The following is a 27,514-nucleotide window of genomic DNA, read 5'->3' as shown; positions in this document are numbered from 1 at the left end:
CTGTTCCCCTGAGTGGAATTGATGGCTGTTAAGCTCATCAATGGGGATGAGTCATCTGAGGCAGTCAGCCGCTTCATTCCTCCTGGCCTGCCTGCCTGAAGTGGAGCAAAGTCAAAATGTTCTGTTTTTACCCTCCCTCTCTAGTGTTAGAAAGCCTGTTAGAAAGCCAGTGATTCAATACTGTGGCACAACAAAGACTGAATTACAGTTTGCCTGTGCCTTTTTGCTGTTGGATGGTTGTTTCGTGTGAGTTTAAAACCTTTTAATGAAAAGTTTCCACATCCCTCTAATTACCAAAGGTCAGACGCTTTCAGGCAGACAGCAGTAGGCTGAAGGTGGTTGACTGAACATGCATCTGATTCCATTTGGGCTGGTTTCAGTTTCAAATCCTCCCACCTTCCTGTCTCATAATCACTCTTACTGACATTTTCACACCAATTTGTGTCCCAACAAACGCTTCCGATTGACAACGAGCAATCATGAGTTCCTTAACAATTTTAAGCTGCGGTCTCGAGTGGATGTTTGGTGTCCACATAATTTTCCACGATTGCTTAAAAATGACAGCTGCAACGTAAACTCCAAAACACTGTTGTGTTCCATCCCTGATGCAGAATGAACCGGCTTTTTTCTCAGGTCCGCAAACTGCTGTATACATGGGTGGCGACTGCTCTGTAACTACTATCTTTAACATTTTGTGGCACATTACCATGACTGCTAATCGGCTGCCAAAAGTCGTGTGATAGCACTGAAATGAAGCAGAGCATGACAAGGAAGCACAATGCATTAATTTTCATCAAGGCATCCTTCTTATGAAGCCACCGCTACCACAGACCCATCTCAGTGTTGCTACAGGTCATTATGCCCTCTGCATAGATGCTCACCCAATTGTGTGTGTGTGTGTGTGTGTTTGCAAAATCGTGTTAGTGCAACTGGAATTTTAAAAGCCACCATTATCTCTCTGGAAATTGTGTGATTGTTAATCAGAGTCATGTTGACATGTCAACCCTGTTATGTTTACAATCTGCATAGACAGAGGTTCTTGGACTGAGTTCGGAAGGGCAGGATTTGAGGTATGAAAGATGAGAATAGGAACAATCTGTAACATGTGTAATTAGCAAGAAATAAAAATGTCCCTTCTATGTTATTTACAGAATACGTGATTGCCTACACCTATAAGCTGCCCACGAAACACTTTTGTGCTTGTTCTTTTTTGTTTGTTCTCCTCATTTCTCTTTAGTCTTTTCCTACATATGCATTGCATGTATGCATGTATGTGCAGTAGAAATTACAGAATGAGTTTGAGTTTGCCTCCATTGCTCACATATTCAGGCACAGAAATTAACACACAGGAAGCCCCTGTTGTGACTCACTACCACAATAATTTAAGTTCTGAATAGCAACTGCTCATGACTCACAGTTTCCACTGTAGCTCCTGCTCTCCCATAGCAGCTTTACACGCGTGTGTGTGTGTCTGTGCACAGGTGTGTTATCATGTATTTGCGTGTACAACATGTTTATTGTTCTATAATAAGCGTGCATAAACTGAGGTTTTACCAAAGAAGGACTGTGACAGCCCAGGCTTTCTTTCCCGTTCTAGCAAATATGTGTGCCTTGCAAAAATGTTCATACCCCGTTTTCATATTTCATTTTCATATTTCAAGTCTCAATGTATTTAATATCAACTAAAACAAAGTAGTAAATAGGTGTTAAGTAGAAGAAAACGTTTTAATTTCTTTTTTACAAATACAAATCTGAAAAGTGTGCACCAAACTCTTCAGGGATACATTTGTAGAGAAATGTCATGCAGTTGTAGATTCTTTTTAAATACTATCCCTAGGCTTTGGACATATCACTGAGGACTACCCCCCATCCCAATATTAAGAGTATGACACAACAGCTAACCTATAAAGACTTTGCCATACATCAAAACTGACAAGCCAGGCAAGAAGAGCCTTACTCAGAGAAGCAGCCAAGGGGTTTATAGGGTTTAAAGAATTTGTTATTGGGTCAACTATCAATTGTCCACTCCAAAAATCTGGCCTTTTTTAGAACAATGGCACAGGAAAAGCCATTGTTCATAAAAAGTAATAAGAAGTCCCATTTAAAGTTTGCCAGAAGCCATGTAGGGGACACACCAAAAATGTGGAAGAATCTGCTCTGGTATGATGAGACCAAAATAAAACTTTCTGGTCATCATGAAATGCTTTGTGTGGAGGAAAAGTAACACTGCACACCACTATGAAGAGACCATTGCCATGGTAAAACACTATGGTGGCAGCATCACCCGGGGGGGGGGGGGGGGTGATTTCACAGAGCAGGGTAGGGTAGCCTGTCATAAGTGATTAAAAGATTGATAGAACTAAACACATTGCAATCCTAGAAGAAAACCTTTGAGAGGCTGCAAAAGACTTGGATTGGTACAGAGGTTCACCTTCAAGCAGGACAAAAACCCTAAACATACAGCCAGAACCACAATGGTAATTCTGGTAAAAGCATGTTAATCTGTTAAAGTAGCCCAGTCAAAGTCCAGACCTAAATCTGATGGAGAATCTGTTGCATTACCTGAAGATTGAAATTCACTGATGTTATCTATCTACAATAAATGCACTTAAGCTATTTTTAAAAACTACTTTGTGTTGGTTCATCTCATAAAATTCCAATAAAATGCATTGAAGTTTTTGGTTGTAATGAGACAAAATTAAAATGATAATTTTGCAAGGCTCTGCAGGTCCTAGAACGAATATTGGTTATAACTACCGGAACAGGGCAACATTAAGTATAGCAGACCTTCCAAAGGAGAATATTGTCTCCAGCCTGGCATATCTTCATTTTTCTATAATTAGACTCATCCTGTGGCACCCTGCAACTATCTCAGCATTAGGTGAACTCTCGGCTGTGTCTGCACAACAAGCACTTTCAAAGTGAAGCCAACCTTTAGCTGAGAGTTTTTGGCTCAGACTTCAGACGTAATATCACTGTAACTTTGCTGTACTGTAGATGAAAAGCACACTATGTGTTTTTCTTCTATGTTTAATACCTGTAGAAAGCCTCTGAAATCAATACTTTGATATGGAGCTGGAAGCTAAAACAAGGCATATTTATCATAGCGTTTCTCTGAAAAATGTGAGACTTATTTTTGCCAGTGAGGATGACTTTAATATAAGTCAGAAACATTCATAATCTGAACATTCTATGCACTCAATGGTGGAATATTGAAGAAGATATGATGTCCATGTGATTCATTCTGAGTGTTACATGTTTCGTAGCAACTTTTAAACCATAAAAAAATTAGCACAACTGTGTGAAAATAAAGGAAGTAAAAAAATTAACACTTGGTTGCTTCTTTGCTTCCTTTGAAGTCTGCATTGAGCCTTTGTTCAGGCAGTCTGGACTTCAGCATCTTGTGTTTTTCTGCTGGCCAGGTCACGTGGAAATCCTTACTGGAAGACAGGAAACACTGGTCTGTGGTGTCTCACACATCTCACATGTCTTTTCAGAGATGCGGGAGGGCTCATTTAGAAGGCATTAATGGACAGTGTCACAGGAAAGCCTCTCTCTCATGGTGTGCAGGGGGGCAGGGCGTTGGTGCACTTACATTCATCATAGCTGGACACAAACTCAGTGCAGATGGATCTATTAAGTAGCAGTGGTGATCAATGAATTTGTGTTCCATTTGGAAAAAGTGCAAATTTACCTCGAGGAAATCAACAACCTTGTGGTTTGTAGTTACAGTTATCTCTGTGGAACTTTTGAACACATGTGGGTACACCTACTCTTTCAAAAAAGAAATTCTGATGCAAAGTTTGGCAGTTTTTGCTTCAGCAAGGAGCCCTGCAGCATGCTGTCTCTCCAACTTTAGGTCTCTTGTTGTGGCTATCATCAGAGCATGATGCAAGGCAGGAGGGTAAGTGAGAAACATGCAGCTGGTGGCTGTGCTTCGCCCCAGGGAGATTAACCTCACCTTGATTTTTTGCTGATGAGGGCTGACGTCTCTTGAAGCATGTAAATACGAAGGAGTGTTCACAAACGTTAGCAATGAAGAGATTTGCTTGAATGGATAAGGCCAAGGGACAACAATGCCAGATGACATTATTAAGTAAAGGTGCATGAATATATTTTCTTTGTGCAAGAATGTGCAACAAATTACAGCCATATTAAGACAGATTTAGAGAACAGATGTTTTGAAGATCACACTGTGTTATCAAGCTCATCTTCAAACTGTGAGCATGTCAGCCTGACACTGCTGAGATGAATACAATTATAGAGAACTTTCTTCCATCCACTTCAGTTGTTCAGTGGAGTTAAATCTTCTCAGCGGAAGGTTGGCTTTATTGTCTGTATGTCTTTTTCTATCCTTTTTGATTGATTTTGCCAACTCAAACAGGTAGAAGGAGGATATAAAAATTGCATGAGAGCAAAGAGGTTAAACTGATTTAGTAATTCAGCCAAACGGATGTTTGGACTGTAGGAGTGCATGAGCTCAAGTGGTTGAACCTATTTGTGAGCAAGGTGGGCGCAGAGGTGGATGTGGTTACTAGGCACAACAAGAACATGATGGCCTCCACCCACCAGCACGCATAATGGCGTTTCACAGCATCCTCTGTTTTTGTGAGCAATTATCATCATAATCACCTTGCTTCTTGCCATCAGGCTGTAATGTTGCTTTCAGGGGGTAATATTCTGGTGCATGCTGAAATAGATATGATGTTAAAACATTAGAAACATGTCAAATTCACAATTTTAAACTGGTGAATTTCTCCTCTTAAAAACATAAGTAGAAATGTTTTCTTTTTAATGTTTAAACAACCAGTAGCTCCTAAGGAGAACATTATCAGCACGCCAGCCTCATTAACCATCTCCAGTGCATTTTAAAAGCTTTCATACCCCTCGAACTTTTCAATAATTTTCATATTACAACCAAAAGCTCCCATGTATTTTATTTAATAGACCAACATGAAGTAGTGCATAATTGTGAAGTAGCAGTATGAGACACGGTTACTAGTTTTTTCCATAATGAAACCTTTTGCTGCAACTACAGCTGCAAGTATTTTGGGATTTGTCACTTCCAGCCTCTCTCAAGTCTTTTTCGTCCAGGGTTGACTTGTGTTTAGCTCCATCTGTCTTCCTTTTCTCTGCTGAAGAAAGGCATCTCCTCAGCATGCCGCTGCCACAACCATGTTTGACAGTGGGGGTGGTCTGTTCAGGGTGATGAGCAGTGTTTTGTGTGTGGGCCACAATGGTCTAATATATTATCATGTGAGCAGAGCAACATCTGCCACATATTTGCAGTGTGCCCATACCTGGTTTGTAGAAAACCACATGCAGCTCTTTATGATGCTGCTTGTTCACTAGTGTCCTCTTTCAAGCCTCTGAAGCCTTCACAGAAAAGCTTCACAGATTAAATTAAATGCAGGGAAACTATTAACTAAATACATGACTTCGGAGCACAGTTGGTTTCCTGAATTGTATTAAATGCATCAGAATAAAAGGGGCTGAATATAAACTATAATCTATCATAAAAAAATCCCATTAAAATCCATGGAAATTGTGGTGGTAAAGTGACAAAAGATGAAAAGGCTCAAGGGATGTAAATTATTTTCAAGCCACTGTATTTTATGCTCTACAACAGATCATATAATGTGTGCTTTTTACATGGCACGAGGAAATTTGTTGAAACGTATGTTTGCACAACTGCATGCGACCTCACTGTGTGTGTGCTAATGTGTGTGTATGACTCAGCAGACCTAGTTTAAGAAATAGATGTGAGGTTCACAGACTGAAAGCATGAGATTGGAGTTGCAGACATGAGACCTATTATGCAGCAGAAATTAGAGGTTAAAGTTGATTCATCATAACCAGATGGAGGAGGAGAACGTGCTCATTTTTGACCTTTAACAACTTCATATTGTAAAACCAAGATTTTCCATATGCAATCATACAGAAAATGATCTATCTGAGAAGGCACTGATGGTTTCAAGATGAGCTTGTAGGATCTGCGAATTACATTGGAGCAAATATGTAAACAAGCTGCACTGTAGTGAATTTGTTGTGACTGTGAAATTTATTGAATTCCAACTTTTGATCTCTTTGCATCTTTTTGGAAATGCCTCCTTTGCATATTTGAGTGAGAAAGAGGGAGCAAGAAAGTGAAGCAATGATACAAAGAGAGGCAGAAAAATGTCTTTTTAATGAGATTGTTGTCATGTATTTCACCTATACCTTAGTATCCCTCTGCACGATTTAAAGAAACTACTGTATCTTCCAATGCAGAAGTTTATCAACACTTCTAATTATGAAGTGAAGTACTTGTGATCTAAAATTTCCAGTAAAATAAAATAAAATAAAACAGTTGTTTTCCTACATAGCTAACATGTGCATCATGCCACAGAACTCTGAAATGGAGCTTGCTAATTAATACCCAGTTAATTACAGAAAACATAAATAGTTCGGCCTAAATTTATTCAAGTTTTCTAGGTCAGTAGTTGTGTTTTCTTGGGGTTCAGACTTGTAGCCCTTCCTCTTTTTGTCACCTCCAGGTGGTGTAGTCACTGTTCTATTAACTTTAAATGCGTAAACTATGTTTCCAGCTGTATCTAAAAGAACATTCACCTTTGCTATCTTTGTGTATCCTTTTCTTTGTTTATGCAGTACAATGACCCTTTAATTAGCCACATTTGTACCATACAATGAAATATCATGGTCAAACAGTCATTATATTAATATATTAAACTTTAGACCCATACTCAACAGTCAAAGTATTTGAGGTGTTATATCTTCAAGCACATGTGATGCAACTAATGAAGTCCTTGATTGGTTGGATCGGGTGTTCCCGAGACCACACCAGATTTACAGATGTCTGCTTTTGTAAGGAAGTTCTGCTGTAGGGTTTAAACAATTTAGAGACTGCAGCAGTCACTAAACGTAGAACTAAGTTTTGAAATTTGATAAAGCTTTGTAATATTGTTTGATTTTGTGTAATTTGCTTAATATAAACACCTTAACAATTTTGAATTTCACCAAAAATCTTAATTTGCAGTGGATGATGAAAATGTTCAGGTACAACTGTTTTGTCTCCAAAGACCTCAATTAAAGTTCTTTTTTATGGTATAAAATGTACAAAGAGACAACATCCATCATTTGTTTACTATAGTCAATACTGCAACATTTTTGTTATTGTTATATAGTGAATTTGTTGTGACTGTGAAATTTATTGAATTCCAACTTTTGATCTCTTTGCATCTTTTTGAAAATGCCTCCTTTGCATATTTGAGTGAGAAAGAGGGAGCAAGAAAGTGAAGCAATGATACAAAGAGAGGCAGAAAAATGTCTTTTTAATGAGATTGTTGTCATGTATTTCACCTATACCTTAGTATCCCTCTGCACGATTTAAAGATTTTCTTTATATTTGGGTCAACCTGTATGGGCTGATTAATAATTTTTTATTCAGGATGCCTTGGTTCATAATTTACTCTTTGAATGTCCTCTGAACCATGTCAGTGACATGCAGAAGTGTATACCTAAGTACATTTACTTTGTACTTCTACAGTACTTAAGTCATTTTTTTGAGGATATGTACTTTACTAAGTTTTATTTTTTAAATCAAGACTTTTACTTTTATTTCATTACATTAGAAACATAAAAATGTACTTTTACTTTTTTACTTAAAAATCTGAGACAGTGAGACAGTTAAATATGATCAGAATTTATCATGAAAGGATTTGTTTAAGTGGAATCGGCATGTGAACAAGAGAAGAAGAACTGCGCTGTCGTGATGATTACAGGTGGATTGGTGGGTATGTTAAGGCAATGACTAGTGGAGGAAGACATGGAAGAAGTTTGCGAACCATCAAGCACATCTGTTTTGGCTGTGGATCACAGAGACAATCATCCATGGCCGTACCTCGCAACAATATTTGGCTGATAAACGATAAAGAAGCCACTAAACCATTCAGCATTATTGGTGCTAAAGTGTTGTGAAATTTCTTTTGTTTTGTTTGTAAGTTATTTTGACACAATGCACTTTGGTTGTTTTTTTCTCTAAGACAGAGTGGGCACATTTTGTTGTATTCTTACAGGAGGCACTTTTAGCTTTCTCAGGCAGACAGCACAGTTATGGATGCACGTCATTCTACATGATGGCTTTTGTGCTATTCTGAGTTCTTATGGACAGTACTATTTGAATACTATGTTTTCTTAGGGCTGAATCGGGTTTTCCACAAATTCTACCTCCATTGTTTTTACCCAAATTAAGTAAAGTAAATAGTTTGTCTTGCTTCTTTTTATGTACAAAAATACTTCGTACTTTACTTTCCCACCCCAATTTCTCTCTTTTACTTGAATACTTTTCTTATCAGTGACTTTCACTTTTACTAAAGTAATATTCTGTTAAGGTATTTTCACTTTTACATGTTTTTTTTTTTTTTGAGCACTTTATACACCTCTGGTGATATGTTAGTATTTGCTCTCAATTCTCTTTCCAGTAAGTGTAAAAACAAATTAGCTATATACCACAGCTCCCTGATGGTGTCTGAGTCAAAGCTAAATTAAAGGAAAATGTCTGGACTGAATTTACCATCTCTAGATCAAACTCTTAGACTGGTTACACCTTAAACGGGATCATTTGAAATTAACAGTGACCAGAGATTATTTAAAATACAATTTGAGATTAATTAAAATTTGCCGTTGGCTAAACACAAATAAAGGATTTTTGTGTCTTCATGTTGGTTTTGTTTGAGACCCTCATGCGGGCAACAATTACAGACACCAACGGAAAGTGAAGAAATGGATGACGAGAGGCAAGATATGAATATATATATATATATATATATATATATATATATAGGAATATGGTTTAGATGTGATGGAAATGATGGGTGATGATTAGCTTACTACTGGAAATATAGAGTTCCAAAGGAGGAAAGTGAGAATACCCACAGAGGCTGAGATTGGCAGGTAGTGGTGAGTGATGCTTGGTGGTAATGGTTTCCTTGTTCTTTCTTTTAGGTGGAGACGGGAGAGGCGATGGAGTGCTGAGAGTGGACAAGTAGTTGAGTAATGTGATGGTTGTAGAGGGGTCCTGATAGCATGAACCAGGGGAGGGGGTGAGGATATTCACCGTTTTGACTTCAGTTCTTCAATGAACTGAACAAAGAGGCAGAACACCAGAATCCAGGAACAAAGCATGAACTGGGAAATTGTTTTTTTGAAGAGGAGACAACAGACAAGACGTAAGCATGGAACATAAAAAAACACAGGAACTAAGAAGTAATACGCCTGATTGCCATTCATGGAGCAAAACAATTTGGCATTTACCGTAGGGAATCCGCTCCTTTATATGGTCCTCCTGATTTGGCTTGACGAGTTCCAGCTGTGAGGAATCAACTGCTGGTCACACACACGCACCAACCTGCAAACAGCCCTGTGGATATGACATTTCAATGCTTTCTAAGTTTAGGTATAAGTAGACCACATCACATACTATGATAGTTGTAAAAAAACAATAAGTCAACCAATCAGTTTTCAGCAGGTCAAGGACAAGATCTGGGCAGTTAGCATTTTACAGATAACAGCCTCTGTGTGTGAAAGCCATGAAAAAGTAATATTAAAATTAGGGTGATTTAAGACGCTCTTCCTTATCACTGACATCTTAACAGCCTTGTCTTCCTTTGAATAGAGTGACTGTTTTGCATATGGTCAGAACATGGCACTTGCAGGCCACATTATTGTCATCTTGCTGAATCGCATTATAGAATCCAGCAAGATAGTAAAAACAAGAGAGGAAGAGGCTGTGTTTTGCATGCAAAGCTAAAATGAAAATTTCATCACTGATGAGGGTTGATTTTCTCCTGCCATTTTGTTAATTACCCTTCAGACTTCAACAAGTTTGTCTCTTAAAGCATAAAGGTATTTTAAAGGTACAGTTAACAGTTTCATCACAGCACAGAGAATCACAGCTTACTGAAGCCTAAAGGCAAAAAATCTATGTTTTTTCAAAATAATAAAAGGAGAACTAGCTGCTCAAATCCAAATTTTGCACAGATTGTAATGTTCTTTGGAAACAAGCTGAGAGGAAAATGTACAATGTGTGGATGTTTCCTTTTACTCAAGCCTCTGAAGACATGTAGGATGACGGCCTAGTTTTTGCTAAATTAAGTGCAAATGCAAATGGAAATCCAGACATGTATGAGGCCACTGTGTGGTTGAGTAGACTTCCTACAGTGCAAATCAGCAAGAAAGACTGTAAATATTGTAAATGGTTACTGGAAAATTAAATAGCAAAAATCTACATATTACATATCCAGCCCCATGTTTGCATTAATTAAAGGAATATATAGTTCTTGTTTGATCTAGTTTTGCAGACTACCTGTCCAAAGGAATTTGGTATATTTGCACAAAAACTTCATTTAGATCATCATCAGTGTCAGGAGACAGATTCAAAGATAAACAACATCATTATTAAGAGATGGCAAAGAAATTCTCCCATGGCCAACCTAACTTTGAGGAAGTGCAGAAAAATGATCCCTGTAAAATATCTCTCTAAAAGTGCAAATGAATGCATGAACTAAAGTTCCTTTCAAAGCTATAGAATTTGTGTCACATTACAACTGCAAACCTGAATGTATTTTGTTGCGATTTTTTGTCCTTGAGCAAAAGTAAAATTGTGCATAATAATAACTTGATGGAAAATGACACATGCATTTCAGTTTGTTTTGTGTACCATGTCATTTGTTATCAATTTTACAATTATTTAGGTCTTTTGTAGGCTTTAACAGTTTTCCCCCAGTATTGTCTTGAATTTAGCTCCATCCATCTTCCCATCAACTAATTTTTAACAGAATTTGGACAATTTAACTGAAGAACTTGTATATAGGATTGTGAATGTAAACTAATGCACTGAGCAGTGTTTTTCATACTTAAATGTATAGGTTATTTTAATATTCTAGAAGTTTGAAGCATAGGCTATCAACAATTTTAAGATTATAGTTATTTAGCCCTCTGATAACAGAAAAAATGCCTTAAAACAATTAAAAAACATGAAAATTTTCAAGTGTAACAATGAATTACTGCTAATAATATCTGAATCCTGATTTGGTAGCAATGCACATGCCATGGCACTTTACCGCCTACAATCCCATGGCTTTGTTCAAATCACTGTGATGAAAGTAGCAGGGTGAGCAGAGCACACTGCTAAGATGCTGAAAAAGAAACGACAGGATTAGCAGCTGCATGCAGAAAGGCACCTGTTCACCCACATGGTTGAGAGGCAGCTTCAAACAGACTGTGAAATTCATATCAGCCCCAACGTCTGACGAGGACAGAAGGAGGAGAGAGGGACCAGAGTTTTAATTAGAGACAGAAAGCACAACAGGACACAGACAAGCCAGAGAGGGAGAGAAGAAGGATGTGGTTGACTGATGAGACTGAGGCAGACAAAGTCACTGGCCTCAGCTGGAGTTATTGATGTTCAATTGACTTTGGGACATCTGCAAGCCTGTTTTTTCTTGTTAATTACAGAGCTCTGGTTTAACTCACTCGCTTGTTGGCAAAGAAAATAAATTAGGTGCTAGGTGGAGTTTGAAACTGTGAACAAGTACCCCTAAACTCAACATCTGTCAATTACTTTAGCTCTTATTTTAGTGAGCTACCATTTTAGAGTCAATAATAACAACGTGTCCTTTGATTGATCATACATCCAAAATGTACATTTATCAAGTAGTACTTTGCAAAATGTATTCAGCCTAGAAATACATGAAAAAAGGTGTTACCGCCCTTGAAGTTTTACATAGTAAACAGAACGTTTTGTGTATTTTATTGAGAATGTATGTGTTAGACCTACACAACGTAGTGCATAACTATGAAACTGAAAAAGGACAAGGTTTTAATAATCTTTACTAATATAAATCTGGAAAATGGGTATTCAGCCTCTCTGGGTAGAACCACCTTTCACTGCAAGTGGTCTAATAACAATACTTTCCAAGTCTTTTACACAAATACAACAAGTTTTATACATTTTTTGCCACAAAAATAAAAAAATAATAAAATGAACATAACATAAAATCACAATGATACTGACATAGTCTAAGAGACAAGACAAGTTAGTAAATGACAACTAAACAAATATAAAATGTACACCACCCCAGTCTTGTCGCAGATTTTCAATTGGATTTAGGGTGGACTTTGACTGGCCCATTCTAAGACCTGAGTAATCTTTACTCTAAATAATTTCACTGAAGCTTTGGCTGTATGTTCTGCGGAAAGCTGAACCTCTGCCCCAGGCTCATGTCTTTTGCAGCTTCTAACAGGTTTGCATCCAGAATTGTCCTACATTTAGTTCCACCCATCATCCCACCAACTTTGACTAGCTTCTCTGTTTGTGCTGAAGAAAAGTATCTCCAAAACATGATGCTGGCAGCAACTAAGTTTACGTTAATGTCAATTTAAATTTACATAAAAAAACTTCCACCGTGTTTCATTGAGGAGACGGTGGGTTCAGGTACATGAGACCTTCATAGAATAGTTGTGTTTATGCTGAGATTAAATTACACGCAGGTGGGTTTTATGTGCAAATCAGCCAACTTCTGAATTTGCATTGGGTTCGGTTTAGGGGTGTCAGAAATACCTCACTGTTCAGATTTTTTACTTCTAAAAATGGTTTTACCAATTTATCCTTTTTCTTTCACCTAACTGTTATGTGCTACGTTTTGTAGGTCTATCACAAAAGTTCCAAATACAATACTCTGAAGTCTGTGGCTTTGATGTAAAGTTTTAGGGGTACAAATACTTTTCCAAGGCACTATACAGCATAGACACCTGATTCTAAACTTTGCAAACAGTTCTAGAAGTGTGTCAAACTAAATGATGAAATCTGAAGCCCAATGATATTGCATGCATCTAGAGAAACGTGTCAAACATCCTGATTTTTCATATAAGAGGAGGGTGCAGGACAAGCAATTGCACACTGCATACAGACACACACATCTTGTTCAGACCCCAGAGGCCTGTGTTTGCCTTTCCTGTAATCCGAGCTTCCGTTCTCTGAAGAATGATGTAACTGAATGCCAGTCATTAACCGAGCAGAAGAGCCGCGCAGCCCAGACACCCTAGTATGAGCGAGTGTTTGTCTGTACATTGATTATATCTCTTTACATCATTTATGCCATCATTTACTGCTAAATGCAAAAAGGTGTAAGGCAGAAACAGAGAAGTTTCCTGCTGGAAACTTGTTTTTTTGCCTTCCCTGATTTTTTTTGTTGTTGTTGCTGTTGTGAACAACATCTATAATTTATCATGCTGTCCTGCAGATACTTTTACAAGGTCGCTGAGTTGTGGCAGTGGGCCAAGACTCACAAAACTCTTGTAACACTAAATCTTTCACTGGTTTGAGGATCATAAATGCTAGTGGAGCTGTGTACACCTTGGGCTGGATCTCTGTGCTGAGGTATCCTCAAGCAACGGATAATCACTGGGTCATCTTTGACCTTGTCTTGCCTTCTTGCTCCTCCGGCCTCCTTTACATTTACACTTCCATACCACTATCTACCTTGAGTATCAAAAGGAAAGCGAGATAAATGTTCCAACATAGAGACCAAGAGCAAAAAAAGCTTTATAGCTGATAGATTATACTTTAAGTGTACAGTGTGTTGCATCATAGATGTTGTGCGAAAGAAGCGGAGTTCATTCTTTTTATCCTGGTGGTGAAATAAGTCAGGGGTTTCTTTACTTTGTAACACCGCAAATGCAGCTAAAGAGGTTTGCTGCACAACGTTGTGTTTCTCCGGGTGCTTTGCCTCTTTTGCTCTCCATGTGACCCAGTTGCTGATCAGGCCTGGGATTCCAAACTCAGATGACGTTTCCATGCCAATGCAGTCAGTGGCAAAACAAAGGATGAGGGCTCACTTGTTCAAGATCAAAGGATACACCATGTCAGTGTGTTGTCTCTGTTAGATGGTATGCACTCAAACTAACTGAATACCTGTATTTGTAAGCAAGGAGAGACTATTGTAGAAAATTACTTTCTGACCTTTCTTTAACTTCAAATGCAACTTTTTTTGTACAGAACCAGTTAAACAGTAAACTACTGTATCTTCCAATGCAGAAGTTTATCAACACTTCTAATTATGAAGTGAAGTACTTGTGATCTAAAATTTCCAGTAAAATAAAATAAAATAAAACAGTTGTTTTCCTACATAGCTAACATGTGCATCATGCCACAGAACTCTGAAATGGAGCTTGCTAATTAATACCCAGTTAATTACAGAAAACATAAATAGTTCGGCCTAAATTTATTCAAGTTTTCTAGGTCAGTAGTTGTGTTTTCTTGGGGTTCAGACTTGTAGCCCTTCCTCTTTTTGTCACCTCCAGGTGGTGTAGTCACTGTTCTATTAACTTTAAATGTGTAAACTATGTTTCCAGCTGTATCTAAAAGAACATTCACCTTTGCTATCTTTGTGTATCCTTTTCTTTGTTTATGCAGTACAATGACCCTTTAATTAGCCACATTTGTACCATACAATGAAATATCATGGTCAAACAGTCATTATATTAATATATTAAACTTTAGACCCATACTCAACAGTCAAAGTATTTGAGGTGTTATATCTTCAAGCACATGTGATGCAACTAATGAAGTCCTTGATTGGTTGGATCGGGTGTTCCCGAGACCACACCAGATTTACAGATGTCTGCTTTTGTAAGGAAGTTCTGCTGTAGGGTTTAAACAATTTAGAGACTGCAGCAGTCACTAAACGTAGAACTAAGTTTTGAAATTTGATAAAGCTTTGTAATATTGTTTGATTTTGTGTAATTTGCTTAATATAAACACCTTAACAATTTTGAATTTCACCAAAAATTTTAATTTGCAGTGGATGATGAAAATGTTCAGGTACAACTGTTTTGTCTCCAAAGACCTCAATTAAAGTTCTTTTTTATGGTATAAAATGTACAAAGAGACAACATCCATCATTTGTTTACTATAGTCAATACTGCAACATTTTTGTTATTTTTACTCTGACGTTAAATGTAATAAATGCACATTTTACCACTGTAACCCTAACTGAAACTACCATTCTACAAAACCCTGCTGTTCTTTGGCTACATTGTTGCCTTGTTGGGTTGTACAATTAATTAAACAAACAAACAAATAAACAAGTAAGGTATTGTGTGAGTGTTTATAGGAAGAATTACAGAAAAACGAAGGGCTTACAGTTGTAGAGTTTGTGGGTAAGGCTGGAGAACATCACATGTTTGTCAGCTGTAGGACAATATAGACTTATCCTGTAACCTTTCACCAGTTTGGAGCATACAGAGTAAAGGGTCTTTGACCACTTTGCACAATCTCTCTAGATTAATGAGTTCTGGATCCTCTCTTCAATTCTTTTTAGCTGACCTGACAGGAGTTCTATAGAGTTTAGGTCTACAGACAGACCTGGCCACAGAGTAAGGTTTATTTTGTGTCTGGTAAACCACTTTTGTGCTGATTTGGCCATCTGTTTGCTAAAAGACCCAGTGACAGAGTCCACTAGATTTCTATTTAAAATCTCGCATTTCAAAAGGTTTCATGGTTCCATACACTATCAAAGTACTGGCAGCTCCAGGTCTAAGCTGAGTTCATGTAATTCCACACATTTACATTTGTGATGATAGGTCATAAAATGTTTGGGTGGGTATGTAGATAACATTTAAGGTTCATTATAGAGACGTGTTGACCTCAAGATGCCACTTTTTCTGCAGTTATCTAAAAGTGAGCTGTCGAGGCTTCCCCTAACATCTACTGCAGTGTGATTGGTGACACAATAAAGTTGAGTCCTCTTCCAGCCTTGTGGCCAGTAGCCAAGTGAAATTGTTCATTTTGTCATTTCATATTTACTTATTTAAAGTCTTCATTCGTTTAAAAGAGTAAAGTCTACATTTATTAAAAACAAATCTTTTATATTGTGAGTTAATGTTACTCAAATAAAAGATGAATTTATTTCAAGGCTTTTTCAACATGTTAACCAGAGATGCCAATAAGGGTGAAAGACCCTTTAAATCTTTGGTCCTCTTGAGTTCTGCCTCGTACTGAGTGTCATCACTATTTGTGCATTGTGCTTTCTTTCATGTAAAGAGCTAAACTAGCTTTCCATGCATTTCTTGGATATCTTGGATTTTTTTGCAGTAAAACAAAATAAAACATGTATATGTATGGCCATGATTAGCTGTGATTAAGACAGAACTAAATTTACCTCCCGGAATATAGGACAAGAACATTACTGAAATAGAACCGATGATTATAGCATTATTATCTACTGTATTGTCATGATTTCTCAGTGTGTAACTGATAATAAGTGTCTTTCATAATGAATACAGTGTTTATTTAAATGCATTTATAGTTTAGATGGTTTTATTTTCTATTGTTTCCACATCGATGCATATTAATCAGCCAGTCCCAAAATGAGCGTGTGTTTCCTGAGACAGTGTATTTTGCTGGAAATTAATGGTCTTGTCCTATTTGGTGACATGCTGATATCATTCTTCTTTTATGTAAGCTGCATCCCAAGGTTCTACTTCTCAATGGAGCAAACACACTCAGTCTCTGCAGTGATAAGTGTAACCAAAGTCATGCCATAATGTTAACAGCAGAGCGAGCATAACACTCGAAGTGTGTTTCTATACTTAACAGCTTGCTGAAGGACGTAGAGTACAGCAACTGCATTTAGTTATCCTGTGGGGGAACGTTCCACTCCATTCATCAGCTGTGGAGAGAGGAAGAGGAGAGTGGAGATTAGAATGGGGAGACAAAGAAAATGTGAGACTGTGATTTAATGGATGAAAAAGAAGAGGAATCTGTAAGAAATATGAATACAAGGATAAAAAAGGACAAGCAAGATGTCAAAATTTTAAAAGATGCGTGTGTGTAAAAGTATGTCTAAAGTTAGGGATGCAGGGAAGAAGACAGAGTGCTCCGTTTTTACCAGACAATTGAGATTGAGCAAGTCCTACTTTTCCTACAAAAAAACACACATCTATTTTCACTCTCACACACACACATAGACCCCTGTATCATCATCGTTGGAGCAGAAGATTGATGATCTTGCTGTTGTCTATTGTAGATAACTGCCTCATCATCAGCCAAGCATCCCGCCCAGCTGATAAATCATCTTAATGTAAGGAGATAGGCTCTGACTGCTTTAACCACTGCAGCATTGGTGACAATGATTGCTCATTTTGGCTTCTGTGAGCTCCTCCTCTGAATGACATTGTATTGATGAATGCCGACCGTCCATAACTCCTCAGAAATTCCTAAAGTTACCTTAAATGTCGGTGAAAAAACATCTCTACGTAAAGAAAGTTGTAGCTATTGGTATTTCGGCTCAGATTTTTGCTTAATACTGCACATTAAAATGACATTTTAAAGGAATTGCTTCGATTTCCTGGTGTGATGTTCTCTGATGTTAGCAATTTCCTTATCATAATAGAATTCCTCTTCTAACTTTCTATTATTATTTGTAGAAAATAAATCCTCAGAACGTAGAAAGACAGACTCTCCCTTTTCACTGACTTTAGCTATGGAGAAAACAAGCATTTGTTACACTTCTGCAGTGTAACCTTTGCAGGTTTTTCCACTTGCAAAGCATGTCTTTAATTTTTATCATAGGTACTCTTCAACTGTGAGTGATGGAATATAAAATAAAAATCCAGAAAATCCCATTGTGTGATTTTAAGTAATTAATTTGCATTTTGTTACATGAAATAAGTATTTGATAACCTAACAACCAGTAAGAATCCTGGCTCTCACAGGCCTGTTAGTTCTTCTTTAAGAAGCCTCCTGTTCTCCACTCATTACCTATATTAACTGCACCTGTTTGAATTTGTTATCTGTATGAAAGACACCTGTCCACACACTCAATCAAACAAACTCCAACCTCTCCACAATGGCCAAGACCAGAGAGCTGTCCAAGGACATCAGGGATAAAACAGTAGACCTGCACAAGGCTGGGATGGACTACAGGAAAACAGCCAAGCAGCTTGGTGAGAAGGCAACAACTGTTGGCGCAATTATGAGGAAATGGAAGAAGTTCAAGATGACGGCCAATCTCCCTCGTTCTGGGGCTCCATGCAAGATCTCACCTCGTGGTGCATCAATGATCATGAAGAAGTTGAGGGATCAGCCCAGAACTACACTGCAGTACCTAGTCAATGACCTGAAGAGAGCTGGGACCACAGTCTCAAAGAAGGTCATTAGTAACAGACTACATGGATTAAATCCTGCAGCACACGCAAGGTCCCCCTGCTCAAAACAGCGCATGTCGAGACGTTTGCCAGTGACCATCTGGATGATCCAGAGGAGGAGTTGGAGAAGGTTATGTGGTCTGATGTGACAAAAATAGAGTTTTGTGGTCTGAACTCCACTCTCTATGTTTGGAGGAAGACGGATGAGTACAACCCTAAGAACATGCTGGGTCTTCCAGCATGACAATGACCTGAAGCACACAGCCAGGGCAACTAAGAAGCATCTCAAGGTCCTGGAGTGGCCTAGCCAGTCTCCAGACCTGAACCCAATCAAATATGTTTAGAGGGAGCTGAAACTCCATATTGCCCAGCAACAGCCCCAAAACCTGAAGGATCTAGAGAAGATCTGTATGAAGGAGTGGTCCAAAATCTCTGGTGCAATGAATGCAAACCTCATCAAGAACTGCAGGAAATGTCTGACATCTGTAATTGCAAACAAAGGTTTCTGTACCAAATATTAAGTTTTGTTTTTCTGATGTATTAAATACTTATGCTATGCAATACAATGCAACTTAATTACTTAAAATTCACACAATGTGATTTTCTGGATTTTTATTTTAGATTTCATCACTCACAGTTGAATACCTATGATAAAAATTTCAGACTTCTACATGCTTTGTAAGTGAGAAAATTTGCATGTTTTCAATGGTACTTCGACTATTTATCTATGGAGAAAAGCTACAAGTCTTTAAAGCTGGAAAAAAAATTATTTGAAACCTTCACACAGGCACTAAAGGTTTTGATTATGCAGATTTGGCGGCACTAGAATATTAATTTAGCATAAATAGCTTTAATTCACTTCTCTCATTGCATTTGTATTCAAGGCTCAAAATATATCTGACAAGAAAATAATGAGATCATTTATTTCACATTTGCATATGAGCTGCAGATGCTCACAGCCATGTTGCAGTTCACCATTTGTATTGTTTCAGCAAGCTGATAAAAGGTGGAGGGTGGGTGGATTAATAGAGGCAACAATCCCCTGTGGCATTTCTCTGATACATGAACACACCAACTCTCCACACAGTGTGGAGAGATGAACAAAAACAGCTCAAAGCACACCAACATTTAAATCAAACTTTAGACCCATAATTGGTATGATAGCCAAACATGCAGATTGTATTACAGAGTGTGTTTGCAAAAGCTGTTATGTACACGGATTTACTTGTATGTTTGCTGAATGTACAAGCATGAAGAATTGTTAATGCAAAGATCACACACACACACACACATCCACTTATCCCATTCCCTGAGTGTGATTTTTCTTTTTTTAACAAGGTGAATCACCAACCTGCCTCCGTTCCTCGGGGTCTCCATCTGGATGACTCATCCCTCATCAAACTGTGGCCTATAGGAAAAGCAGCACTCTCCCCTTCACACATCCACTCAGCCTGCAATGAACACAAACATTTTTAGCAGACATGCTAGAAGAAACACGCACACCCACACAAGCAGATATGCAGGGTTTCCCTTTTTTACTGTTTTCTTCCAGGGATGTTTCTATGCAGTGGCGTGCAATGTTGGGGAGGGAACCCCCCTAGCCAATAAATGGAGTTGTGTGAGTGTGAGCGTGCATTAAAAAAAGGATCACATGCTCCATGTGATGAGTCATACACAGGCTGGTTTGCCAGGGAGCGGCTGGCTGACTGGTTGGAAGCACTAAAGCAGGAAACTCATCAGCTATGCGCCGCTTAGACCAGACTCCAGCGAGACGAATACAAGGCTCTCCCACTTTCTTGTTAACCAATGTTTGATTTGCACTTGGCCAGAAAATAGCTGCCTGTTTTATGTTTCATGCTGCTCTGTTATGAGATCAGGCCCACACTTCGCAATCACGGACTTTAACAGCCAGTTTCACATCTCATTAGTTCATTTAATGCACTGCAAGATGGATACAAACAGCTTTGAAAGCAAACCGTAACAAGGCAAATTTCCTACATGTGTGCCAGTGCTGCGTTCATTCTCTGTTCTATGAGGGTGGTGGCTAATTTTGTTGGAGGGGTACATACTGTTTAATTACTTAGACGTGTCACAGTGCATGCAGAACGGAAAACTGAGACCTGTCTTGGAAAAGGCAGGCAGCAGTGAACATAAATGACCTGAATAATGATAAAGGAAACAATACAAAGCAAAGCAGATTGGGCTGTATTTATTTTTGGAACAAAAACAATTAACAAAATGTGCACATGTCATTTCTTCTATTGAAACAAAATAAAGAATGAATGACCAATATAGGCATAATTCAGTGTATATTTCTGTACTTCTCCCAGCAAATGACCAGCTATTACATTATTTTTTGGCGTTTCCTATTAGTAGTGCGAATGAAGTCATGAAGTCATAGAAAAACTGTCACTGTAGGATGTTCTTCTCGTTACACCTGTCCTGTTATCTAAAGGGATATTTGAAAGAAACTAGAAATGGCAAAAACACAAGAAGCCAAGCCTAATCAGGAAATCAGGATGCTTTGCAGTTAGTTTTCCACAACACATAGTGTTTTGCATATAGGCCAAAAAGTTAGAATTCGGTCTCATCTAACCAGAGCACTTTCTTCCACATGTTCACTGTGTCCCCGGCAGTTTGTGCCAAACTGCGAACGGTAATCTTAATGGATTTCTTTCAACAATGCCACTCCTCCATAAAGACCAGATTCTGGAGTGCATGGCTGGTTATCCTGTCAACAAATTCTCCTGCCTCAGTTGTGGATTTCTGCAGCTCACCCAGAGTAATGGCAAAGGCACATGCTTCTATTTTAATTGATGTTTTTCATTTTGATTTTACTTAAAAAGTATGCACTATCTTTAGTTAATATGTCGGATAAAATATTATGAAGACAGCAGAGACAGGTTAAAACTGAAAATGCACAATCTATTGAATACCTGCCTACGAACAGCAATGCTACAGCTGAGAAATTGTGACAATGACAATAACACAAAAACCTAATTAAATCTCTTAAATGTGCTTTTAACCCTAATCTATGCTTCCATATATGGAATATATTTAGCCAGATGTAGTAACGAAATAGAGGGAGGAGAGAGGGAAGGGGGGTGAGTAATGCGTGTCCATCTGAGTTAGGAAAATATTGAAGAGATGAACAACCAGATCAAGCTGGCAGGAGAGATAAATGGTCATGATGTGTGTGTGTGCACCAGGCAAGCACGTAAAGAGCTGCCAGATGAGGGAGTTTGATGAAACAGCTGCAGGCAGTGGCAGAAGAACAATGCAACACTGGGGTAAGTCATCTCTTTGTTCTACCTTGTACCTTAGGGTGTGCATGTGTATGTCATGTGGATTGCAATAGTCCAAACTTCCTAAAGATCAAATACCCCCGGCGCAACTGGAAAACAAATCATATTGCTTCAGTCAATATCCTGTTGCAGATCAGATTAGGTTCTGCTTGCTAAGTTTGTCATTCTCCTCCATATCAATCACATTCTGGCTTTGCCTCCATAGAGTTGTACATATTCTGCTCTCCAGTGGCCTAAATAAGTAGGAATATTGCCGAGCACATCATCTGATCTGTGAGACAAAACAGCAAGTAAAGCACATAATCTATCTGATATTTAAGGGTCCAGATCCCACTGACTAATAGAAATGTTCTCACTCTGAGATGAGAGTTAGAAAATGTGATGCAGCTTTCAAAGTGTAAAGCATAGTCGCTATTTCATCAATAAATCCATCAGTGCACATTTGCATACAACTACAGTGAAGTCTGCAGAAAGTATGCACCGGTCTCTATGTGTGTATTCTTTTGTGTGTGTGTGTATACGCACTGTGTTTTTCCCCCACCCCTTTTTTGTTCCAGATGCAAGAGGATGTGCATGAGTCATAGCCCTGTGGTGTAGAGTATCAGTGATCTGACTGTCCCCTCAATGAAAGAAAAAAAACATAGAGGGAGAATGAGAGAGATGTGGATAGAGGCTGTGACAAAACTGCATGGTTTCCATGACAACCGAGGTCTGCTGGTGTCACCAGGAACACAGCGTTTTGCTCTAATGAGGCAAACTGGATCACTTTGTCCATTTACGTGTGTACCCAGCAGCCGGTCGCCGGTCCTCGTATCTTTTATCACTCGTGCACGAGGAGGAAGGGGTGGAGGAGAGGCTGTGACTGCAGCCTGCATGTTTACTTTGTGCGGTGCTGAAAGGGTAAATTGGTTCTTTGTGCTCTGATGTGAGACCCAATAGACACATTTGAAAAAGATTGCCTGCTCCAACTAACTGATTTGCACTTCAGAGGGAAAGTCAAAGTGACTGCCCCCCCAAACCCACACATGTATGCAGTATCAAAATAACACTGTACTCAACTTGTTAAGAAAGCTGACAAGTTCCCTTTTGATTGTTCTGAAGAGATGCGTGGAGCAGATCCATGGATCTAGTTCCACTGAATCATTTCAAACTTGACAGCTAATCTGTGAAGCTGTACTGTTGCAACAATCAAGACAACCTGTACTAAACTCCTCAGGTTCTTACAGGAGGTCAAGCACCCTCTCTTACTTTTCTGCCTCTTCTAAAAACTTACTAAATCAGCCTTATTATTAGTATTACTTGATGAATGTTTTTGATTTATTTGGGATACATTGTTTCACAGTAAAAGCGTACAGTGCCTTGCGAAAGTATTTGGCCCCCTTGAACTGGTCAACCTCTTGCCACATTTCAGGCTTCAAACATAAAGATATAAAATTCTAATTTTTTGTGAAGAATCAACAACAAGTGTGACACAATTGTGAAGTGGAATGAAATTTATTGGATGTGTCAAACTTTTTTAACAAATAAAAAATTGAAAAGTGGGGCGTGCAATATTATTCGGCCCCCTTGCGTTAATACTTTGTAGCGCCACCCTTTGCTACAATTACAACTGCAAGTTGCTTGGGGTATGTCTCTATCAGTTTTGCACATCGAGACTGAAATTCTTGCCCATTCTTCCTTGCAAAACAGCTGGAGCTCAGTGAGGTTGGATGGAGAGCGTTCGTGAACAGCAGTCTTCAGCTCTTTCCACAGATTCTCGATTGGATTCAGGTCTGGACTTTGACTTGGCCATTCCAACACCTGGATACGTTTATTTGTGAACCATTCCATTGTAGATTTGGCTTTATGTTTTGGATCATTGTCTTGTTGGAAGATAAATCTCCGTCCCAGTCTCAGGTCTCTTGCAGACTCCAACAGGTTTTCTTCCAGAATGGTCCTGTATTTGGCCCCATCCATCTTCCCATTAATTTTGACCATCTTCCCTGTCCCTGCTGACGAAAAGCAGGCCCAAACCATGATGCTGCCACCACCATGTTTGACAGTGGGGATGGTGTGTTCAGGGTGATGAGCTGTGTTGCTTTTACGCCAAACATATCGTTTTGCATTGTGGCCAAACAGTTTGATTTTGGTTTCATCTGACCAGAGCACCTTCTTCCACATGTTTGGTGTGTCTCCCAGGTGGCTTGTGGCAAACTTTAAACAAGACTTTTTATGGATATATTTGAGAAATGGCTTTCTTCTTGCCACTCTTCCATAAAGGCCAGATTTGTGCAGTGTACGACTGATTGTTGTCCTATGGACAGACTCTCCCACCTCAGCTGTAGATCTCTGCAGTTCATCCAGAGTGATCATGGGCCTCTTGGCTGCATCTCTGATCAGTCTTCTCCTTGTTCGAGATGAGAGTTTAGAGGGACGGCCGGGTCTTGGTAGATTTGCAGTAGTCTGATACTCCTTCCATTTCAATATGATTGGTTGCACAGTGCTCCTTGGGATGTTTAAAGCTTGGAAAATCTTTTTGTATCCAAATCCGGCTTTAAACCTCTCCACAACAGTATCTCGGACCTGCCTGGTGTGTTCCTTGGTCTTCATGATGCTCTTTGCGCTTTGAACAGAACCCTGAGATTATCACAGAGCAGGTGCATTTATACGGAGACTTGATTACACACAGGTGGATTCTATTTATCATCATCAGTCATTTGGGACAACATTGGATCATTCAGAGATCCTCACTGAACTTCTGGAGTGAGTTTGCTGCACTGAAAGTAAAGGGGCCAAATAATATTGCACACCCCACTTTTCAGTTTTTTATTTGTTAAAAAAGATTACACATCCAATATTTGTTGTTGATTCTTCACAAAAAATTAGAATTTTATATCTTTATGTTTGAAGCCTGAGATGTGGCAAGAGGTTGACCAGTTCAAGGGGGCCGAATACTTTCGCAAGGCACTGTATTAGGAATCATTTTTAAAGATACTTCACATTAGAGTTATAGAAATTGTGTATTTTTTATTTTCCTTTCCTTTCTATACAATAATGCTGAACACATTTTATGAATAAGTTATTTTAACAATAATAAAGATTTCCTTAGCCTACATGCCATAGAGTGCAATGAACTCCAATAATGCTATCCATTTTGCCCCATTACAACCACAGACTTCCATGTATTTTATTGGGATTTTATGTGCCTACACCAAGTAGTTCATTGTTGTGAGGCAGAAGTTAAATACATGGTTTCCAAATGTTTCTACAAAAACAAAAATCATGAATCATGAATATGCATACTGTTCCCTTTACTATGAGGTTTGTTAGAGGGCATTATTGAACAGACAGTACCACAACGACCAATAAACACACCACACAGATCAGTGTCAAAATTGTGGACAGGCTTAAACCAGGATCTAGGTGTAAAATAATATCCATCATCTGAAAATCAGAAATGCAAGCAAAAGGCCAACGATAGCTCTAGAAAAGCTACAGGGACCAACAAAACAGGTGGAAGAATCTATCAGCAGGACAGCTATTAATGCACTCCACAAATATGGCCAAGTGTCAGGAAGTAAGCCATTGTTAAAATAAAGCCATGAGACCTCCTATTTAAAGTTTGCTACAAGTTATATAGGGTACACAAAAACATGTAGAAGAAGGCGCTCTGGTCCAATGAGACCAAAAATAAAACTTGTTGGCCTACATGCCTAACCCTATGTGTAGTGAAAAACTATACACTCAACATTACCTCTGAGAAACATGGTGGTGGTGGCAGCAACATTCTGAAGGGATGCTTTTCTTTAAGATGGGCAAGAAAACGGGCCAGAGTTGATGGAAAGATTGATCAAGCTAATGACTTTCCAGGGACAGCTTATCAATTTGCATGCGCAAAGTACAGATCTATTCTATCCATCTAACTTTCCACTTTCGAATTCTTATGCAGTTGAAGTGAAAACACTAGCAGTTTAGGCAGAGCAGCCAGTGCTTTCCTCTTAGATGTGTAGCTGAGAGACATAATCTTTCTAGGCTGTCCTGGATCTGCCCCCTGGTCAGTTACCAGTTGAAAAAGCTACACGAGAAGAGTCCTTGACAGATCCCCAAACCATTTCCAGTTACTCCTTTTGACACAAAAGAGCCTCAGCTCTATTTTGTGAATCCCCCCAAATGACTTGGCTCCACATCATACCTTTCAGGCAGAGCCCAAACATCCTGCCAAAGATCATTTGTGTTAACTCTAATTCCTCAGTCCCTACTTGATGCTGACAATGAAGGTTAGAATGAAAAATAGCCTGTAAAGTTACTGCTGTCCTAAACGTTTCCCTCATTATGATATGGCAGATTGGACATCACTGCAGATGATGAAGTCTCTTGTGTTGTTGACAACCTTGAAACCTTTTCCAACTGATTTGGCAACTTTTTAATTTGCACTGTTATAGCAAACACTCCACCAGTTGTGTTCCAAGGCAGCTACAATATGTGTCTGCTAGAAATAAATTCCAACATTTTAATTCTCATTATAAACCTTTTTCTTATAAACACCCATAGGAAAAATGTTTCATCTGTCGTATTGATCTTCTGTAATGAGAACAGACACTATGTAATACTAAGCAAAACTTGTATTGCTTGTAACCTTTTTCCTGCACTGATAACAACAAAAAGGTGAAATCAGAACACTCATCATTAACATATAAAATTCCCCAAATAAGTAATCATTATTTTGTAAAATTAATCCAAGGAAAATGACAGAAGCAGTGTGAAATTTCTATATAAATGCAACAGAAAAGCTTCAGATGAACAGACCGGACACTGTTAAAGATCACTAATTACATCATTCAGTGATTAGTGTTGTAATTTTTAACTTGCCACCAAATGTGTTTCATGCAAACAAATGCAAACCAGCTGAGGCCTTCATGGGTCATGATATTATTAGACAAGGGCTTTCTGAAGTGTCAAAGAAAATTAGGAGGTTACAGTTTGTGATTAAACTTAGACAGGCAAACCAAGACTCAAGTGCGCAACACTTCTGTTCTGCAGCTCAGTTCCAAAACCCGCAAGTCTAATGATGGACAGTGATCTCACCATCATGCCCACGATGAATGCTGGATCATTCAATTAGAGAGCAACCCAATGAATCATTCTCCTCCCCTCTGACAGTCTGCTCCACACTCAGCTCATCTGACACCACCAAACCACAGAAGATGGCCATGTTATCTCTGTAATATGGATGAACGGTGACAGTTGTCTCAGACGGAAGGCTGTTTTGATGGGAGCAGATCAAATGAGAGCTCATAATGGAAAAAGTGACAAGCAGTGTTGGTATTGAGGAGTACACTCAGGATCTAAAAAGGGACTGCAGTCCTGCTGTGATGGTTGTAACCCAGCAAAATTCCTATTCATCCTGGTTAAGAAAAAATAAGTTCTGGTAACCTCAGTTAGCTGACAAAGCTAGATAGATAGTAAGTCAACATTTTAGTTTCTGTATGTCAGTATGAGCGTGACAGAGAGGCATTAACTTCCATCTTGTTCTTAAAGTGTCTTTGTCCATCAGTCTCAAACATACCCACTACTTGTCTTGTTTCACAGTAAATGTGTCAGTCATGGCAAGAACAACTAGAAAGATCATTTCCCTGCCCTCATACTATTCTCCCCACTCTCCACTCCATATTTGGACTTCGTTTTTAGAGGGATGTTTATGGAGAGCCGAGTTCATACTGAGGGAGAAAAGGTGGTTCTTGCAATAAAGGTCTGTTTCCTTAGATTATTTGGATCTTGTGTGACTGAGATGGGAATAGATTACAATCTTTTTAAACGTCCTGACAGTACATTAAAAGTAAAGATTCCCTAAATGTTCCGCCTAACTCAGGAAAGTATATAATTTAAAGCAAATAGCCAGAACTTTCTGTAAAATCCATCCAGCTCACTTTGAATATAATTCATCACCTATAGATAAACATTTCATGTTAATTTTTTTCTTTTTGTTTTATTATTTTGTTAGAAATGGTCACCTGCGTGCGGCG

At 38.6% G+C, this 27,514-nt stretch overlaps 1 long non-coding RNA gene across 2 annotated transcripts; it reads right to left on the bottom strand.

Annotated features, from left to right (window-relative positions):
- Window positions 1-8,998: 8,998 nt before the first annotated feature.
- LOC124881509 lies at window positions 8,999-19,774 on the bottom strand. Of its 2 annotated transcripts, XR_007041675.1 has the most exons (4): window positions 19,559-19,774; window positions 16,656-16,730; window positions 9,313-9,418; window positions 8,999-9,186 (listed from the first exon to the last, which is right to left on the bottom strand). It is a non-coding gene; the product is annotated as an uncharacterized LOC124881509 (long non-coding RNA). The 2 variants fall into 2 exon arrangements; XR_007041674.1 differs by having other exon boundaries at window positions 8,999-9,418.
- Between the last annotated feature and the right edge of the window lie 7,740 nt (window positions 19,775-27,514).

The sequence above is a fragment of the Girardinichthys multiradiatus genome, chromosome 15 (genome assembly GCF_021462225.1).
Source record: "Girardinichthys multiradiatus isolate DD_20200921_A chromosome 15, DD_fGirMul_XY1, whole genome shotgun sequence".
Lineage (NCBI taxonomy): Eukaryota > Metazoa > Chordata > Actinopteri > Cyprinodontiformes > Goodeidae > Girardinichthys > Girardinichthys multiradiatus.
Note: the sequence above shows the minus strand (reverse complement) of the source record. Positions and strands in the feature narration are given on the sequence as shown.